The sequence below is a fragment of the Hippopotamus amphibius genome, chromosome 7 (assembly GCF_030028045.1).
Source record: "Hippopotamus amphibius kiboko isolate mHipAmp2 chromosome 7, mHipAmp2.hap2, whole genome shotgun sequence".
Classification (NCBI taxonomy): domain Eukaryota; kingdom Metazoa; phylum Chordata; class Mammalia; order Artiodactyla; family Hippopotamidae; genus Hippopotamus; species Hippopotamus amphibius.
This window is the reverse complement of record NC_080192.1, coordinates 39,631,804-39,637,824: the sequence shown is the minus strand read 5'-3', so window position 1 is coordinate 39,637,824 and position 6,021 is coordinate 39,631,804.

Genomic DNA, 6,021 nt, shown 5'->3' with positions numbered 1-6,021 from the left:
CTGAAGTTGGGGTAGCAGTTTCTTAAAATAAGACAGCAGTAAAGTTTGCCACATTGATTGGCTCTTTCTTTCACGAATGATTTCGTTGTAGCATGCAGTGCTGTTTGATAGCATTTTACCGACAATAGAACTTCTTTCAAAATTGAAGTCAGTCGTCTCAAACCCTGCTACTGGTTTATCAACTAAGTTTATGTAATATTCTAAATCCTTTGTTGTCATTTCAGTAATCTTCACAGCATCTTCACCAGATAGATTCCATCTCAAGAAACCACCTTCTTTGTTCAGCCATTAGGAAGCAACTTCTCATCCATTTTGGTTTTATTGTGAGATTGTAGCAACTCAGTCACATTTTCAGGCTCCACTTCTAATTCTAGTTCTCGTGCTGGTTCCACCACATCTGTAGTTACTTCCTTCGCTGACATCTTGAACTCCATGAAGTCATCCATGAGGGTTGGAATCAATTTCTTCTAAACTCCTGTTCGTGCTGATATTTGGATGTACCATGAATGTGTTTAATGGCATCTAGAATGGGGAATCCTTCCCAGAAAGGTTCAGTTGACGTTGCCCAGATCCATCAGAGGAATCACTGTCTATGGCAGCCTCACAAAATGTATTTCTTAAATAATAAGGCTTGAAATCCAAAGTTAGTCCTTGATCCATGGGCTGCAGAATGGATGTTGTGTTAGCAGGCATGAAAACAATATTAATCTTTACATCTCCATCAGAGCTCTTGAGTGACCACGTGCTTTGACAATGCGCAGTAATATTTTGAAAGGAATCTTTTTTCTGAGCAGTGGGTCTCAACAGTGGGCTTAAAATATTCAGTAAACCATGTTGTCAGCAGATGTGCTGTCATCCAGGCTTTGTTGTTCCATTTGTAGAGCACAGGCAGAGTAGATTTAGCATAATTCTGATGGGCCCTGGGATTTTTGGAATGGTAAACAAGCATTGGCTTCAGCTTCAAGTCACCATATGCATTAGCTTCTAACAAGATAGTCAGCCTGTCATTTGATGCTTTGAAGCCAGGCATTGACATCTCCTCTCTAGCTGTGAAAGTCGAGATGGCATCTTCTTCTAATATAAGGATGTTTCATCTACATTGAAATTGTGTTGTTTAGTGTAACCACCCTCATTAGTGATCTTAGCTAGATCTTCTGGATCACTTGATGTAGCTTCTACATCAGCACTTGCTGCTTCACCTTGCACTTTGATGTTACGGAGATGGCTTCTTTCCTTAAACCTCATGAACCCACCTCTGTTAGCTTCAGACTTTTCTTCTGCAGCTTACTCACCTCTCTCAGCCTTCATAGAACTGAAGAGAGTTACAGCCTTGCTGTGGATTTGACTTTGGCTTAAGAGGATGTTGTGGCTGGTTTGATCTCTCTGGATAACTGAAACCTCCATATCAGCAGTAGGGCTGCTTTTTTCTTATCATGTGTGTGTTCACTGGAGTAGTAGTTTCCTTTAAGAACTTTCCCTTTGCCTTCACAGTTTGGCTAACTGACACAAGAGGCCTAGCTTTCGGCCTGTCTCAGATTTCAGCGTGCTTTCCTCACTAAGATTAATCATTTCTAGCTTTTGATTCACAGTGAGGGGGTGTAAGTCTTCTTTCACTTAAACACGTAGAGGCCATTGTAAGGTTATTGATTGACCTGATTTCAGTATTGCTGTGTCTCAGGCTATAGGGAGGCCCAAGGGGAGGGAAAGAGATGGGGTCAGTGGAGCAGTCAGAACACACCACGACATTTATAGGTTAAGTGTGTCATCGTCTATCGGTGCCATTCATGGTGGCCCAAAACAATTACAATAGGAACATCAAAGATCACAGATCACCATAACTATAATCGTGAAAAAGTTTGCGATATTAGAAAAATTACCAAAATGTGATGCACAGACATGTGAGCAAATTATAAACAAGTTAATATGTAGAATAATGGTGAAATCTTTGTAGTTGGAGTTTGAAATTCTCCTCTCACACCAGCTCTGTGAGTTCAAGCATGTTATGTAAGCAGTCTAAACAACTGTTTCCTCATCTGTAAATGGGAATAATAAGATGACCCGTCCCAAAGGTTTTTGATGATTAAATTAGGTGATATTTATAAAACAATTATCTCAATGTCTGGTTAATAATAGGTGCTTGATATGTTCAATACTTTTAGTCAAAAAGCGGGAAAAGAGTCACCTAAGAAGATAAATATAAAAATTAACATGAATAAAATCAGGAAAATTGGGACTTCCCTGGTGGTCCATTGGTTATGATTCTGCTCCCAATACAGGGGCACAGGTTCTATCCCTGGTTGGGGAACTAAGATCCTGCCATGCTGTATAGTGTGGCCTAAAAAAAAAAAAAATCAGAAAAATTGAAGTATCAAACAAAGTTGGTGAAACGTAGAAAATATTCTAAAATACAAGACCCATAACCTCACATCTTCCAGGTTATCGTTCAAGTCTCCCCTTCCTAGGGGGGCCTACTTCCCCATTGGAGTTAAGATTTTGATCTGCCCCCATCCTCACACTCCCTATCCACTTCCCTTTGTAATGTTTCCCATCCAGCAGCTACACCAATACCTGCCCCATAGTAGGTGCTAATATTTATTGAATGAATGAATGAATAAATGAATGAATTACAGATCAAGTAGAACAAAGATGGAGTAGACTTGTTACTTAGATGATATAAAGTTAAATGATGACAGAAAAACAGCACAACTGTTCATCTTCACGTACATCTTCTCACATAACGAAAATGGAAATATGGGAATTGTCCTCTATTCACGCCTCTGTTTCACCTTGTAGATTTTATCAGTCACTCTGTTGTGTCCTTTGATTATATTTCCTGTTTCATGCTCTCCATGGTTTATGTTCCTTTTTAGTATTACAGAAATCTCTTAAGTAGGTTTGTTCCTTCCAGTGCCATCTCTCTATAGTTTAACCTCCACACTGTTGGGAGTGGTATTTTTAAAACACATAATCTGATTAGGTTAATCCCTTATTTTAAGTCCTTCACTTGCTCTTTTTTTTTTTTTTTTTTGGTAAATTCTAAATGCCTCAGAAAGGGGTGCAAATTATGGCACAGCGCAGTATTATTCAAACAGTAGACTGTGATCAGTTAGTGGTTCCAAAATAAATTTACTTTTCTGTTGTGACCCACAGTTCTTAAAAAAAAAAACACAGTATACTAGAAATATTTAAATAAATCACACTTATAAAAGATAACTGTAATTTTGTGGAATTGACATACACACACATACACTAATTTATGACATGAAACGTATTTCTTACTATGGATTGAGGTTAAAAAAATCACTTTGAAATCCACGGGCATAGTGGTTAAGAGCATGGACTCTGGAACAAGATGACCAGAGATTCAAATTTACTTCTGCAGTTTACTAATTGTGTAACTTTGCGTAAATTACTTAATATCTCTGTGCTCCAGTTCTCTCATTTGCAATGAGGCAAAGTATAGTATCTACCTTTGTGATTATTTTGAAGATAAATGAGTTTTTATATATGTATGACTCAAAGTATGTGTTCAGTAAACATCAGCCGTATTATTTGGAGGGTTTTTTTCTGGTATGTGTCCATCTGGCTCCTAGTCTAGTTCTATAGCCTTACCTTACTTCCCTTCCCTTCCTCCCATGCTTCACTAGAGCCTATTTAAATTACTTGACATTCTTTGAATGTGCCATCAAGTTTAGCACCTCATAACTGAAGAAGCTGGGGCAGAGAGAAGTAACTTACTTTGCCCAAGTTCACAGAGCCAGTTATTCTAGTGTGTTGAAGGCCACATCATGCTCTTAAGCACCGTGCCACAGTGCCTCTGTTGCCTTTACTATAACTCTAACCTTCCATCATTCTCACTCATCTTTGTTGGGCATCCCTTACTGAAATTCCCAATTTACTTCATTATATGTCTGTCTTTCATATTAGATTGTCTTTCCTGTGTGTACTTGAAATGCTCTCCTCTCAAGAGTTTCCCCGGAAGAGTCCTACGCGTCATTCTATATTCTGCTCACAAGCATCCCTCTCTAAATGCAGCTCCTGGCAGACATAATTAGTCACTATTTCCATGTACTCCAAAAGTACTTTGTGATTTCCTTGAACAGTATTTCTCAATTTGTGCTATCGGGGACAGATAAAACAGGTCACATATGAGATGCTAAAAAAAAAAAGGTCACTGATCAAACTTGGGGAATGCTACCCACTTTGCCTTCTTTTGCCTAAGAAAGTCACAAAGTGTGTGTGTGTGTGTGTGTGTGTGTGTGTATTTTTTTAAAGGCTCAGAGAAGACCTGAAGGAAAGATGGCAATTTTTCTCTTGCATTACAGATTTTAAAAGTAAACATTGAACCATTTGGTGTAATACTTATTAAGTATTAAGGAACATATTTTGAAAATGCTGCACTATTTAGCCTTTATTTCCATAAATTGGGATTCTTTCTCATGCCTACATCTTTCTCTTGAGTAACTCTAGTGTATATTTGTTGTTTTGGCTATCCAGTGTTGGAATACCCTTCCTGTTTTGGCATAACTCTGAAATATTTGCGCAATAAGCTCACCTACTTTCATGAAAGCAGAAAGAGCTATAATACCTTTTGATACCTAATTACCTATTTTTATCTGGAAATTTAATACTTAAGAGGGAAATCAGGGAAGTACAAAGATATTTATTGCTATTTTTAACAACATATATGGCTATCAGTGACCAGTAGTAATGGGGCCATTGTTTTCCTGTGTCACTCAGCTAATACTGCACAATAAACTACTATAGAAATCTCAGTGGCATACAGCAAAGCATTTGCTTCTCACTCATGCGTTGCATGTTAACTGGGGCTCAGCTAATCTCAACTGCACATGGCTGGACTTGGCTCCAGGCCATGCCTAGTATTTAGGATTTCTCCATATGGCTCACAGTTTCTGGAACAGCAGTATACCTGGTGCGTGCACATTCCAGGCACGTTGCAAGCCTTTGCTCGGTCATGCCCACTAATGTCCCATTGGGCACAGCAAGTCACATGGCCAAGCCCAAAGTCAAGAGCCTAGGAAATACACTTTTTCTACCAAGACACCATGCAGGGGTGTGAATGCGTAATGTTCTTACAAGGGAATGGAGAATGGACAGTGTAATATAATCTGTTACACATTCTAAAGCATACAAGTCCGTGGCTGAATCTTCATTGAACCTTAACTCCCTCTGTTCCTGCTGGGGAGTTTTTCTAGTCTTCTTGCTGACTCAGTGAGCTACTTCATATCCTTCAGCAAACAGTGACATTTCAAATCACGTGGCATCACATGGGCATGTGGGGAGAGTCTTTGGGTGCAAAGATAAGATCATCAAATGACCGCAGGAGACCATGACCTAACCTGTATCTTAGTAAATCCAAATTGTGATTCGTAGATCTTCTCCATGATACTTACACTTTCCCATCAGATATTTTGCTATGGGAAACATTGACCATTATATAGGATAGTATTTGTTAGGAATATACTTTAAAAATAATAAGTATCTTTATTAGGATGTAACCATTCTATTCTTTTTTTATTCTAAATTTCTGATTTAGAATATCTTTTAAACCAAGATTTTCACCAAAACACTCACTTTCATAAGTATGAATTGGAAGTAATAGTACATATGATTTTTAGTTGCTGTTTTTTCCTATTAGAAACTAAATTTGATGGAGGCGGATTGGTGGGCTGTCTGCAAATGCTTACATTGGTACGTATGAAGTCTTTGAGTTTCAAACAGTCAGCAGTAACTGTTACTTTTTCCACAAATGTAATATTCTTCTGGATCACTAAATATGTAACTGGTACTTTGTTAATTAATATTAATATTAGTTAATATTAATAGGCTTAATATTTAAAAGAGCACTTCTTCACTTGAGGGTAGACAATACATATGAGGCATTGAAACAAATTTAACCGTGAAATATGAAACCAAGACCTGGAGTGAAGCAAATTTCCAATATATGTGGGAAAAGCATGTAAGGCTGATGACCAGTCCATGTGAATCATTCTCAGTGCT